Below are 15,918 nucleotides of genomic sequence, written 5' to 3'. Positions count from 1 at the left end.
GGCATCATCACTCATGTACGCTATTTTTATCTCTACTTTTGTTTTCAAATAGCATGAAAGTGTTACCATAATTGTCTTTAAAATAAAAAATAAACTTCTTTAAAGAAATTTTTTCTATGTATTGTAATTTAAACATAAGCAATGCATCAATGCATACACACACACACACACACACACACACACACATATATATATATATATATATATATATATATATATATATATATATATATATATATATATATATATATATATATATATATATATATATATATATATATATATATATATATATGATATATATATATATATAGTGATGCATCAGATACAATGAAGCTTCTTTCAAAGACTGAACATAAATTGAAATATCAGTTCACGATTGGCTTATTAATATAAAAGACAAAATAAAAATTCCAGTCACCTGAAATATTACGAGAGCAAAGCATTTTTACGATCTTTAATATTCATTCATATAGCTCGCGTTTAGATGACCCCTTCCAAGCTTTTATGAGTTTGAACCTTCCGACAGAATGCCAAAATAAAATGTTACAGCGAGATAAATATTCTTCTATCGAATTACCTATCAGAGGATTATCCTCACAGAGTAAAAGCGAATTTCGTTAACGTAATATTTTTGGTTCTAGCGTCCAATAAAGGATTATGCACTGAAGACTTTTGCTGATCTTAAAATAACATGATTTTATCACTGTTATCAAACAAATTAGTTACACGGATATTGTGTTACCAACAATTAAATTTAAAACATTACTGAGCAACTTGGAAAGAAAATAAAAATTAAAAGAAATGCACAATAATATACATAGCAATGAAAGGTCTCGCAATTACGATTAGACTGCAAACAGTCAGGTAAACAACACTCAAGATGAGCATACAAAGGATGATGCAATTTTGATATATATATGTTTTACACCATAATATTAATGAACATAGAATACTCCATCGTCATCTGCAACAACACTTTGTGGAAGAACAGATATTTCTTTTTATATAGCCTGTGTTTGAAACAACGAAAATTTTTGAAATTACATAAAGTTTCTGAAAAGCTTTAGAAAACCAACTAAATGCCAGTGTTTACTGGCAATATTTTTTTCAGCTTCGAATTATATTCATATTCAAAGAAAATATGGGATATGCATATAAAATGCTCCGCTAATAAGGTAATTTGATATTCATGAGGAGACAAGGAACCCCTGACCTGTTTTCTTGGATTTGACCGGATCATTAGCGGAACTCATGGTGATGGGGAACTCAATTCACAACAGAAATTTTTTTTTTTTTATTATTTCATCTCATTTATTCGAACACTGCCAATTTTCATAAAATAAATTAAAATAATCCTCAAATATGACTGTCAATGAAATTATGGTAATTTAGCATTCAAAAATATATTTATATTAAATAACTTTATTATCTGGCATTCATTTCAGTCTCAATTCATCTTTTTCTTTTTCACCTTCATTAAAGGTTAGTAATACCTTGGTGCTGTAAGGAATGTTGTTAAGAGATTATATGCTAAATAATATTAATAACGGTAGGAGGTTAGCGTCAAAATTCACCAACATTATAAGCTGCATCAAGTGAAGACCTCATCAATGCAATTACAAAACTTCCCAGGAGGGAAGCCAAAGAGACAACAATCACTGTTTATGGGAATCCATTTTGTTTTTGCCAGCTAATATAAAGTATGTCAAGTTTAAATATGTTCACATGTATTCTGGAGTCCATAACTCCATGCAACTATTTTACTGAGGTGTATTTCATAACCGATGTTTTCAAAATGATTCCTGAAACTTTAAAAAAAAAAAAAATTAAAAGTCATCAAAGAAAAATCTAATCTATCTTGGAACGACTTCAAACATAAAAAGGAAACAATAATCCTTTGCTTATTGATAACGCAACATTTGTCGTGATTCTTCGCTGGAAACGCAAAGCGCTCTCTCTCTCTCTCTACAGTAGCATCTGAGAGATTTATATATCCCCGTTCACAATTGAAGGACACAGCAGGGAAGGGATAAAGTGACAAGAGTCCATAAATGTTAAAACAATCGCACTGGTTTCAGTTGCATAAGTAGAGGGAGTAACTCTGCAACTAGAGGCAACAACAACTTGCTCGGCTTTAACTTAGAATTGCTAAAGAATAATTCATAGTTAAAACTGGCGAGATTCAACATTTTCGTTTCATTGTTTGGCAGTTGTTGGAAGCAAGTCATATAACCTTATCAAGGCAGGCCAGTAGCATACAAGTAAAAAATGGGCCAAAGTTTCTTCGGCGCAATCGAGTTTTCTGTACAGCCGCTACAGTGTATGTTCAAGGCCACCGAAAATAGATCTATCTTTCGATGGTCTCGGTATAATGATGTACGAGCCGCAGCCCATGAAACTTTAACCGCGGTCCGGTGTTGGTCTACGACTCTATCCTGTATCGTTGGCAGACGCACGATTATGGCTAACTTTAACCTTAGATAAAATAAAAACTACTGAGGCTAGAGGGCTGCAATTTGGTATGTTTGATGGCTGGAGGGGGGATGATCAACATACCAATTCGCAGCCCTCTAGCCTCAGTAGTTTTTAAGATCTGAGGGCGGAAAGAAAAAGCGCAGACAGAAAAAGTGCGGACAGAATCAAGTGCGGACGTGCAGACAAAGCCGGCACAATAGGTTTTCTTTTACAGAAAACTAAAACTGAGATGAATAGAAGGTAAAATCACTGTAAAGACATTATTATTACTTATGATGATTCTGTTTAAAAGAAGTTTTCTTTAATAGAAGAGGTTTCGTAGATATCGAAATGCATGTCTGCTGTTCATTTCGTGATTCTTCAACTAATTACACGGCCTACCTCAGTGAAGGATTAAGGCATTCTCATATGTCATTAGCCATACATACTACAACCACGTAAATACTATATGCATTTTACATGGGCACATATGCGCATAGCATACAAGTCAGGTAGAGAGATACAGGGCATACATTTACACAAGTCCACAAACTGTCTCAAATTATTGGTTCTTATGATACATTTGTTTTAAAAAGAACCATATTTAATAATCAGCCTGGTGACCTGAACCGTGAAAAGGACAATTTTCGAGAATAACCTAAATCTTAGCACGCACAGTGGCATTAATATCCATGTTTATTATCTTTCTAAATGGCAACATAATTTAAGAGTTGACAACAAGCGCCAAAATAGGGTGACTGAGTTCATTATCACGGAGGAAGACCTTTTAACCCCTTCAACTTGACCTTTCCTCTTAATGACTTTAAATGTACATTAAATCAGCATCAGTGCTGCACAAACATTATCATTAACGATCACAATGACGAAGAGAACTTAATTAAGAATTAAGAGAGCCATTAAGGATGATGGACTGCCAAAGAAAGAGGCGGTGTCCTTTCCAGATAACGTTTTCTGAATTCGATTTGCATTTCAGATTACTCATTAGCACCTCCTTAAGTGATAACACAGACAAAGCTGGAGACTTATTGTCACGATAACGGGATTTCAACAGGTGGCAAGGCTAACAATGACGCATAATATGCTCTTGACATTTGATTCAAATTCTGTTTCCTGAAAGACCAGTAAGCTGAAGAAGATGTTTGTTGCTACATTTCGTCGTTTTCACTAGGGAATAAAATTATTAGTGGGATTTTCTCCTTATGGATGGCTACCATTTTATTTTAAATCGTGTGGAATTAAAGGTTGATCAAGAAATATCCTAAACATCCCTTTTATTCTCGTGCATTATAAATAGGAGATGAAAACCCTGAGGCAGCAAAGAAAACATAGGCGAATGAGAAAGCACACCAAAATGCAAACAATGAGACGTCTGATTTAAATCTTATTTCTGTTTCCTTTCAGATCTCGAATAGCGATGCAAAAGAGTAAATGAGTTTTTTTACAATCGCAAAACTTATAAGATTCCCTTCATACCGCGTTCGGTTCCAACCCGCATTTTGCTTTAAAATATCTGAAAATTGTATACGAATTTTCTAGTATTAGTTAATTAGGCAAAATATCTTAGATTATTTAAAATCGCTTACATCGATTTTAGTCATACATTTGCTTTGGCTTGTCTTTTTACTCCGTCTGAGGTACGTCGTTTTAGATGAAAGTGCCCTTTCCGCAAGCCCAGATAATTCACCATCAGTCAACCTTCTCTTTTAATTTGTGACTCCACAGAAAGAAAACAACCAGCTAACAGAACATTCTCACTCTAACCCCCAAGCGAAAGCTAGCACTCTTAAGTAAAATAAAAACTTATAAATTAAGGACTCCATTGTTTAATGCAATCTGTTCTTACGGCTGCAGGAATTCCCACCGACTTTCATTCATACTTTTCAGCCACCGAATTTTGAGCTTTTCTATGAAGGACATATCACACATACACACACACACACACACACACACACACACATATATGTATATATATACTAATATATATATATATACATATATTATTTATATATGTATAAATATACTCCTCTTATATGATATGGTTTTTATTCATTTTGCGTTGTCCCGGGATCTTTTACTATTTTCAGTCAGATGCTAATAGAAGGGAGAGAGAGAGAGAGAGAGAGAGAGAGAGAGAGAGAGAGAGAGAGAGAGAGAGAGAGAGAGAGAGAGTCCTTAAGAAAGAATACTGTGATATATATTGATCAGTCCAAATGAAACTGGTGTCATTTTGGTTGAAGTTATGAAACATAATTACAACGTAGAATATTCAGACTATTGTTGCCAGTATTAAGAAAACTCCTTTTTCGCCCTCAATTATTCACGCAGCATACAAAAAAAAAAAAAACTCCCAGGATAAATCAAACTCAATAATCAAAACTTAAATCCATTTACCCTCGGGTAATTAAAACAGCCATAATTAAAACAACTGCGCAAACGGAATCGATGTCAGTCACCTCCGTCTATTTTCGGCCACAAAGGCTTTTAATACAATCCTGGGAACGATGTTTGCTTTTTAATGAAATACATCAAATGCATCTTAATTAACCAGCCTGGGTTATACGCACTCATAATTAATACCATGATTGCAATTGCTGTTATTAAAAAAAATTTTGTTAGATCAAGTCTTGTTCAGGTAAAATGTATTCCAAATAAAAGAAATAACAAAAATACTCAAAAGCTTTTTGGCGACAGTTAGGTACAAAAGAGTTCTGAACGTCTAAAATATAAAGAAAATTTTCCAGATTCACAGATATGTACAGTTAAAGATGACAGCGTTTTGAAACCAATTATGCGGGAAAAATGGCTTTCAATCGTTCCGTATTCGATAGTTAATCCTCAAAGATACCTACACGCAGGGCCCACTACGACAGGTCGGCCAGACAATGACGTCACCTGGGCTCATCGCAGCAGGACCCACTACTGGCTCGTCGTTACAACAGAACATTGCCCATCCTTCGTCTTTGCATTAACTGTTTCATCAGTTTTATATTGATTTTCCCTTAGTGGTAGTCTGACAGTAACCTAATCATTTATCAGTGTCAGTTTTTTTTTTAAATACAGCCTCATATGTCACAAATGTAAGTTACTTTTTCAATCGACAGCGAGGGTAAGAACTCTGTATTTCTATCGTTTTAAACAATAACTTGACGTAAACTGTAATGAAGATACTAAGAATACCTCAGGCATTCAATAAACGAAAAGAAATCTGTCCTCAAGTAAACTTAATATATTTACAATAGTACTTAATATCTAACTGTCCTTGGTTTACAATCTGTAAATCATGGGCCATGGTTCACTTTACTATGTCGTCTCGGGTTGTCTGGCCGACCCGTCTTAATGGGCCCTGCCTACTCGTACGGCTTAAACAGCGAGTGTTTCAAAATCTCAAAAGGCAACTATCTATTGAAGATCCAAGATGAGACGACCACGCGCATAAATTACGGACCACAAGAGCGAGCAACGACAACACTAGACAACCTAAGATTCCTTCTGAACATTGTAAACACAAGGAAAACAACTGAATGATCAGTAGACTCTTTCAGAATAGACAGGTATCTTTTAGGGAGCAATTAGGTGAAGAGAAATGCTTGTCGGAAGCCCTCCCCGAGTTTTAAGTTAAGCAGTAATATCAGAGACACAAGATGGTGCAATTGTATATTAATTACTGTTTTTGAGTAGCCAGTAACTAAAGCAAGATGTGTAAATTGTCAGTTTAGAGGGATGATGCTTATGTAAAGAAATGTCTATGTATACTGTGTTGATGTATACTGTGACCATATGGTAAATATTGCAATTGTAAATAATGTAAGTCTAATCCTTCGCAATAAAAAGTAAAAAAAAAAAAAAAAAAAAAGAATCTGCTGGTGATCACAGAAACAACAGACTTTTTTCTGACTTGATATGTTTTTAAGGGAATAATTATTTTGTCATTATTTCCCCTCTTCAAAGGTTACTAACCGATCTTAAAATAACATTTTTTTATTGCAGCTAGTGTATTTATTGAGATTCGTTACGCGTTATTGATCGCCCAGTCTTTGTTTCTTTCCTAAGAACTACTGCCCAATTAAATTATTCTTGTATATAAAAGCTTTACATCTACCTATCCATCAGTCAATCTATCTAGCTGATTGACAGTCGTCTCACGTCATCAATAGATGTATTGAACCTCTACTACGCTTTAGAACTCATCTGACATTCAACAAACCTGATCTAACTGTATGTGTGTGTGTGAATTTATATATGTATATATATATATATATATATATATATATATATATATATATATATATATATATATATATATATATATATATATATATATATATATATATATATATATATATATATATATATATATATATATATATATTAAAAACCTATATAATTAAACAATTAAAAACCTGACAATTAAAAACCTGTCTTCTAATAGCATACGTACTACTCTCAAAGTTTGTAAGTTTCATGTTTGATGAAATTTAGTTTAATTCACTTGTGAGGCAAGGGGGTATATACAATCAATTTTGAGAATTTTGTATATTACCTTAAAATGACTTATTACTATACGTTATTAATTTCCTTACCTATTGTGGTGCGGACATAGACGAGCAAAGCAACTCAAATCCAGCTTACCTGCAGGGAGGAAAAAATGCTTTTATTTGACTCATAGATTCACCAGGAAATGAAATACTCTATTGTTAAACTGAAGACTTTACAACTAAAGACATTAAAACAGAAGTGGAATGCCCCAATTTTAAAACAAACGGATCTGTTAACTGCTTAGTCATATTTAGCTTTAACTGAAACTGGAAAAGTAAGTTTTTTTTTTTATTAAGAAAATATACATTGACAATTCTTACAATTTGTAATATTGTATGTACATCATAATATATTTACATAATAACATTAGTGATTAAAGCACATTCACTACATTGCAATTTTTACTATTCATCTAAAAAAAAAAAAAAAAAACCGGAAATATGTTTTTAAATTACTAACATATTGACACGTGAATACTTTTTGAACAGAAGTTTTAAATCCTATTTTATTTAAACATTGAAAGTATTGACTATTCTACTGTTTATCCATTTAAATAACTGCGGGTCAGTACTTGTAAATCCTAAGTATCTTCCCATCCATATCCCTGTTATAAAATCAGATATTAGGACCATTGCCATATTTTCATCCTTTTTTGGAGGATTTCTACGAATAATGCGTGTGAGAATTAATTACTTTTATTCAATATGGCTTTCGTCGCAAATGTATAACATGGAATCTGTAGGTTAGGTTAGGAAAGTTAGGTTTCGAAAGCGGCCTATATATTTCCAATAGAAATTATGGTCAGCCTCACGAGATTCTCATTAGATATAGCTGAAACATTTTATTCTTATGGTATAAATCGGTCCTCGTTGAACCAAAGAAGTTACTTTTCAGTACTGGAAGTAAGGAAGCTCCTCTAATTTCACGAATGAAGCTCACGAATGTGCCTTAAATTTCCATACCTACCTAAAATAATATTTCAGAATATTCAGAATATTTTTCACTTAAAAAGCTGATATTATTCACTATTACCACAGCGTTGGACGATACGATATCTAGATTGTATATTTCTAATCAAAACATATTTAAATTATTCTTTGCCCATTTTAACTTCCCTTCCACTAGAATAAATCTTTCCCTAGGACTGCCACCCAACTTGCGTCGTCAATATATATAAATACGATTCCTAGCATTATCTTTGTAATCATCATCATCATCACTGCGTGATCATATGACAGATGATCATTGACCCAAAAGGTTCGGCAACAGAGGTGTCGAATCCAGAAACAAAGAAATAAAAACAACTGTTTCACAGCTTTGGCTATGCTTATACAGAAATTTACTGGAAAAAATATATGAATATGGCAGCATTAAGCAGCTTGCAAACACTGACTACAAGAAAAATTACATAGAAATATAAAAAAACACGTATTCCACACAGAAACATCCAAACACAACACCGACCATTTTCAAATAGATTACGATAGATGTTAGAAAGTGTTCATTGGCAAATAAAAATGGTTATCTTAGTTCTCCAGGAATTAAAACAAGGCGAGAGAGAGAGAGAGAGAGAGAGAGAGAGAGAGAGAGAGAGAGAGAGAGAGAGAGAGAGAGAGAGACAGATGAGCCTCCAAAATGGCTACCATCGGAATGAAGGGTACCCTCCAATGATGTCGTAGGTTACAAAGGACGACGAGAAAATAGTTTTTGCTGGCAATTAAAAACCTCCCCAGTTTCAATGGAACTGCACTCAAATACAGAAATAGGAGTAAGATCTTATTTACAAACATCTTAACATTCTCTCTGCACTCTAAATCCTTGTTCAAGCTCACCTTACAGCAGATCAAAATACTTTCTAGAAATTCCCCGACGTGGATTTAAGGAACACAATATGAAATGGGGAGATGGAGAAATCACTAGTGCCAATGAGAACAGTAAAAAAAAAAAAAAAGCTCCGGGACGCCGCAGGTATTACTAACATAAACAATTTTAGTTACTGGTAAGTTGGTTTCCACTGACGTCATAACCATGGACGATGTACGCCGAAAGACAGTATTTAGGGATGGTCGAACATCGCCGGAAAACAGTTACTCAAATTTTCAGGAATTTATAATGGTTTAAATAGAATACAGAAATATACGTTTATCATAACCGATATCGTCCGATGAAATGCAGATGTATTCTTTGCCATCCCAATTTTTATTCGGTGAAAGATAAGTTTAGCATAAAAAAAATAGTGCCTCTGCTAATTTTTATAAAACTGGGATCATGTTTCAACGCACACAGTTGCACAAGCACGGACACACACATAAACATACAAACATTCATGTGTATATATATATATATATATATATATATATATATATATATATATATATATATATATATATATATATATATATATATATATATATATATATATATATATATATATATATATATATATATATACATACACATGTATGTATGTATGTATGTATGTATGTGTGCAAGCGTATGTGCACAGTGCGAGCACTGAAACTTTTACAGAGAGATAAACATGAACAAAATATAAACTGTACCCAGCCTCAGTAAAATCATGACATTAAAAAAATAAAAGCGGTAAATTCGACCTTGTGTAGGACGCTTAAAGGTTGTACATCCTTTGTCCCTATGAAAATAACGTGATAAACAAAATTACTCGTCATCACTGACTTATTAGCATTGGTAGTTTCATTCACATACCAGACCCATTTCATGTATCAAAGTCAAGCAGAACTGCACTGTATCAAATTACGAAATGAAATACAGAATGACCTGACATAAAAGTCATACCTTAAAGGTAGTACGTCAATTACATTCATCCATGACGTCATGCACATTTGTTTTAATGAGAATGGTATATACTAGGTCATTCTGCCGACTGACTGGGGAGAATGTAAATTATTCCTGTTGATCTGGATGGCTGCAGCTACATGAAATACAACGGGTAATTATTGTTCGGCGTAATGCAATAGGATTTATATGTTGTTTCATTTTGACATGACGGGAATGACAGCTGGTTGTGGATTATTCAGGTTCAGTGGTGGCTTGGTTCGGAAATTACATTTAGCTGTTTCATTATATGTATATATATATATATATATATATATATATATATATATATATATATATATATATATATATATATATATATATATATATATATATATATATATATATATATATATATATATGTGTGTGTGTGTGTGTGTGTGTGTGTGTGTGTGTGTGTGTGTGTATGTGTGTGTGTGTGCATATAATCAAACTCCTTTTCCTCTTTTGAAGAAATGTCACCAGAAGTTGTTTCCCCTACGGTTTTGAGTATTTATCGCATGATATCACTTTAATGCATTGCTCCATGGATGTTCAAAGGGCTTTCTGCCGCCATCATCTGGTTTTTCTCGTAGAGCCCCATCCAAGGACTGACTTGTCCCAACGTAACTTAATTTCGCTGATCGAAAAACCCATCACAACTGACTAACTACTTGGCAGGCTAAATAACTCTCTCCGGAAGACAACCGAGGCGAATTGGACTTTGTCAGGAAAGAAGCCGAAGGCGTTGCCTACCGACTTTGGATCGGACTCATCATTCTGTAACTGACGAAAGAAGGCTGAAATTCATGTTTTCATACTTTCTGTTTTGAAGTAGTTTTCATCGACAGTTTCCTCTTTCTTATTACTAACTTATGTTGTGCGCTGTACTGCATCTTTAGCTTAATATCACTTGCTGTGTGCTTTTTTGTCAATGTCGGTGGTTTTTAGTTTTCTGTCAATTAAAACTATTGTGCCGGCTTTGTATGTCCGTCCGCACGTTACTCTGTCTGCACCTTTTTCTGTCCGCCCTCAAGTCTTAAAAACTACAGAGGCTAGAGGGCGGCAAAATTAGTATATTGATCATCCACCCTCCAGTCATCAAACATACCAAATTGCAGCCCTCTAGCCTCAGTAGTTTTTATTTTATTTAAGGTTAAAGTTAGCCATAATCGTGTTTCTGGCAACGATATAGGGTAGGCCACCACCGGGCCGTGGTTCAAGTTTCATGGGCTGCGCCTCATACAGCATTATACCGAGACCACCGAAAGATAGATCTATTTTCGGTGGCCTTGATTATACGCTGCAGTGGCTGCACAGAAAACTCGATGAAGAAACTTCGGAGCATTTTTTACTTATTTATTTTATCTCTAACACTTCTAAATCTTCTTAAGTTTTAATCTTGTTTTGTTGCATAGATCCTTCATACTAATTTCTTCCATTATCTTAGCATGGCCAAACCATAACGATATTTTATCCCCTTACCTCGCCTAACAATTTTTTTTACTCTATGTACACCTCGAGGCAATTTCACTTACTTCAGTATATGCCTTGTCTGCAGGCACCAATTTAAAAACTTCAGATCATGTGTATTCAATCCTTGGTGTAATCATCTGATGCCGTTCTTGTTAAAATGAAAGGAACTGACTATGGAGAAAAACCAATTAATTTTCCCGGTCTATCTCTCATTAAACAAAACTGTTTAGGACAAAGAGACGAACCCCTGAAAAACCCAGCGTAATTTCCTTCCATTCTGAAGACCCTTTGAGAAGTTAAATCCTTATATATCCCTCTCTCACTCTAGGATCGAGACGCAGTCTGGGAGACAAAGCTCTAGGGAAAAGTCAGGAGTTGGGCAAAGAGACTCTTTGGTAATATTGTTGCTCCTCTTAACATGAGCTAAATAGAATTCATATGCATGAGGTTGCTTGCCTCATAGCGGAAGGCGGGGGGCACTAGTACTTGCGGGTAATTGAACACTTGTGTCAATTTGAGATTAGATAATCTGCATTTCTGGAAAGGGTATTGAAATATATTTTCATTTATTTTCTCATTACTCATGTAATCATGTATTTATGTACGTATATTTTATAAAGCACATATTTAAAAATCAAATAAAAAATTTAATCATGTAGAAATGAGAGAGAGAGAGAGAGTCCTTCGCACCTTCAAGATGCTTAAAGTTCGCCACAACTAAACTTCCTTTGTCTCAAAACTTCCGGTTAAAGATACTTTAGTTTCCTAGGAACAGAAACCCCCTCTAGATCAAAATAAAAAATTTCGCTGATGGCGAAACATGCCATTGACTAGACGATGTGGAAGTCCTTTAAAAGGACTGTCTGAGAAGTCGAGTATATAATATTTTTTTACCAAAAACGTTTTTATTGTCATTTCCAGACAGAAAGGATTAGAGGAAAGATTTAAGTAAGCTTTTGTTCTAGCTAGGCATACTTCTTATGTATTTTTTTTGTTTTTGTTTTGTTTTGTTTCCGAAAGGAGCATAGGTTATTTTCATTTCAAAATAAAAGATACACATACACGTACAAATAACTACCGTGTTTATATACATACAAAAATCCTCCAGTCAAAGCCATACAATTATTTTGGCAAGTATGCCAGAATATTCATAGCTTTGCTAAAGTCTGCAGTCACCCGGGGAAGATGACTACCATATTCATCCCGGCACTCCGAGATGGAACAACCCCTTCACTAACAAAATGCCTCAAAGTAATGGAAACCAAGGAGCCACTGCAAAATCGCAGCTGATCCTCACTTAATAGTTGTGTCACCTTGGCATAAATTATTGTTTTATCTGTTTAGGAAAGCTGATTACACAGTAGTTTCAATAATTTTCTGGTTTTAACCAATCAGAATCTTAACAAATGATGCTAGGTCTCCTTAAATTCTCCTTTAACAAGGGATGAGAAATTGTGTGGCAAAGGAGTCAGTCCTGAAGTACTGTTTAGGGCTGAGATCTCTCTTTAGTCCTAAACCTAAAGCGAAGCAACAGCCAAGTTTTACATGACAATATCCTAATGAAAGAACTCTCACTTTTCCGATATTAGCAGAGGCTTCTAGTTAACGTTCTCCAAAGCTAGCAAAATATTTAAGGAACCAATAAAAAATCTAGGTTTCCTTTCTACACAGATTAAACTATATTTCGGTATTACAAGAGGATATAGTGCAAACGTTAAACTGTAAAGCAGAAGAACAAGGAGCCACTCCGATCCTCATCTTCGAAAATGATGCTAAACCCAACGTCAGCATCATATTTTAAAACCTTTTTATTTACACAAGCTGCGAGATGCAGACCATACTCCTGCATCTCTCCTTGTCTAGACAAAGGCTGATTAATTTAAATGCCTCTTTTAAAATGAGAAATAAATGAGGCAGAGAGACAGGGGAGAAGGCATAAAAACGGAGCTAAATACGTAGCCTCCTTACTGGAGGTATTAAAAAAAGAAGAATTGGTATATTCAAGCTTTAATCATCTGGTGACCCTTAGCTCTCTATGATGCTCCAAACTTCATGGAAATCTCAATATCCAGTTCAGAAGTGCCAGTTAAGATGTAACCAGATTCTTCATCATTCAAGCTTCCAACGTAATGAGGGAATTCATTCAGTCTTGGTTTTCGCAACATTCTTTTTTATGGGGATTAAAGAGGATAAATTGAAAACCACGAATATTACAAATGCATTTACTTTTCTCGTTCATTATTTTTCCTTCTGCTTCATTAGGTTTCATAAGCTCACACCATTCCATGATTAAAAACCCATAAACAAAACACATCGAGCAATGTAATGGTCATTTTCATGGGAGAAAGAGCATTCTTTTCGAAGGTTATGAGGCGGAATGAAGATACATTCGTTATTGTTCTTCCAAATCCTCACGCAATAACGTGTGGATGTTAGAAATGTATAACTACTTCAAGTTGAGATCGAAACTGGAACTTCTCGAGTGAGGAGAGATGAGGGCGCTGCGCTACCGACCAGACCAAAAATTTAAAAATGTCTTTGGAAATGTGAGTACATGGTACCCTGCGACTTACTTTGCATTCCAGAAAATTTACCCAACATCCCGACCAACCAGTCACCTAAGTAATGGCCTTTGAATCGAAGTGCCCTAGACAAGTCAGACTGATAGCAGTTTATAATCCGCTCGAATGGATGATGAAACTTAGTCATTACACAGCGCTTAAGGATTTTCTTGAACAGGTACGCAACTTGCAAAACTGACAAGATTAATAATGGGGAACATTCTAATAAATATTAAATCATATCAGTAATTATAAATAATTATTAGTGCCATGAGAAAAATATTAAAAACGAGACTTCAGTAACTGGGGAGTGCACATCTCTGAAGTAACAACATGAAAGTAACGACAGGAATAAAAATATAAAGTAAAAAAAACTCAATAACAAGCATTATTGATAACACGACATTCTTTTTGAAAAAAGAAAAAGCTATGGAGAGAGAGAGAGAGAGAGAGAGAGAGAGAGAGAGAGAGAGAGAGAGAGAGAGAGAGAGAGAGGAGGGGATTGTAAAAAGGATATGCATCCTATAATATCAATAAACTATTATTAACTGTTTGGCTTAAAAAAATATTCTCAAACTTTTACTTAGCGGGCACATAAAAAAAATATCGATTTAACTTGCTTGAATATCTGCGCTATTTGTGTGAATATCGGTCAGATTTTTATGAACGTAGGCTTTCTGTTTAAACGAATACTCGTAAATCTTTCGAAGAAATCAATTAATTTTAAAGAGTGTTGATCGACAAACTAAGGGGCTTTCACATCTAAAGGGAAACAGGTTAAAATTTCACAAATATCGGCTCCATTTCGAGGAATACTGGTCTAACTGACAGGAAAATCTCTCAGACCTTTCACAACGCGAACAGACCGACAAGTTTGCTGAAGAGAGTTATTTTAAAGATGTTTCAGTATCGGCTACGGGTAAGATGGGGAGTCTCGTTCCTAGGCAAGCAAACGTGTATATTTATTTGTCTATATGCCGATTAAGATGACCTCACTGCCAAGAAAAAGGTCTTACGATGTGTATCTGATGCAGAATAAAAAAGCAAGAAGAAGGCAAAAATATTGAAACGGCTAAAGAAGCTGTAAGTAGCACACAGCAGTAGGCGGTCTTTCTTAATGATTTTTTTCTCTCCCTCTCTACTCCAGTTATTCAATTATTCCTTTCCTCAGACTCTGCGCTGAATGTTTGATGTATAAAGGTGTGTTTAATTACTTAATATCCTGTTTCAAAAATATCGACAAATTTATTTCTCTGAAATGCCTAATTGAATCAATTCCAGTCACAGAATTACCAAAAGATACAAATGTGATATACCTCACTTCATGTGAAAGAGTGTTATATTGCAATAAATTCAGCTTAAAAAAATTGAAAATTTCAGCAATATGGACGGCAAGGTAAGGACTTAATGAGATTTGCTCTTGTTGCCATGACAACCCTCGACTTTGAAGCATAGCAAGTAAACAGCGGCCTTAAAGTACGTTCTACTTCTTGGGAAATTTTTCACATTAGAAGGAATTTGAATGTTTGGTCTATAGTTTTTACTTTCTTAACTATAGCAAGTTTATCGAATTATTTCCCAAGTGGATCTTCCAAATCCACAAGCATTGCTGCTGTGGTAAGGTTTTAGGGGTGAGTTAACAACCAAAGTCATCAAGAGAGAGCCGATTTATCAACCGACCAGACAAAAACTGTATTAACAATATTCCAGATATTAAATATTTCTAATTTTTGCTCCTATTAACATTATCAAAAGTCTGTTCATATTTTCAGAAAAACATCTTATGTGTTGTTTTTGTTATTAAATTTACTTTTACGTTCTAGTTTTTTTATTACCTTTATGCATATAAAAAAGCTCCTGAGAGTGGAATAAAATTCAGAGTACGTTGTGTAGTTCAAGAGTGACAAGATGCATAAAGGGGACAGCATAAATTTGATAAATATCTGGTTTTTGTCAGATCTTAAGAGTATGAACAGTTCCTGCCCCTTTATTACGAACTGCAGTGTTTTGCTTGTGGCCTTATTTCTATCGCAGT

The sequence above is a fragment of the Macrobrachium rosenbergii genome, chromosome 10, assembly GCF_040412425.1.
Source record: "Macrobrachium rosenbergii isolate ZJJX-2024 chromosome 10, ASM4041242v1, whole genome shotgun sequence".
In the NCBI taxonomy this organism is placed as follows: domain Eukaryota; kingdom Metazoa; phylum Arthropoda; class Malacostraca; order Decapoda; family Palaemonidae; genus Macrobrachium; species Macrobrachium rosenbergii.
This window is presented reverse-complemented; position numbering follows the sequence as displayed.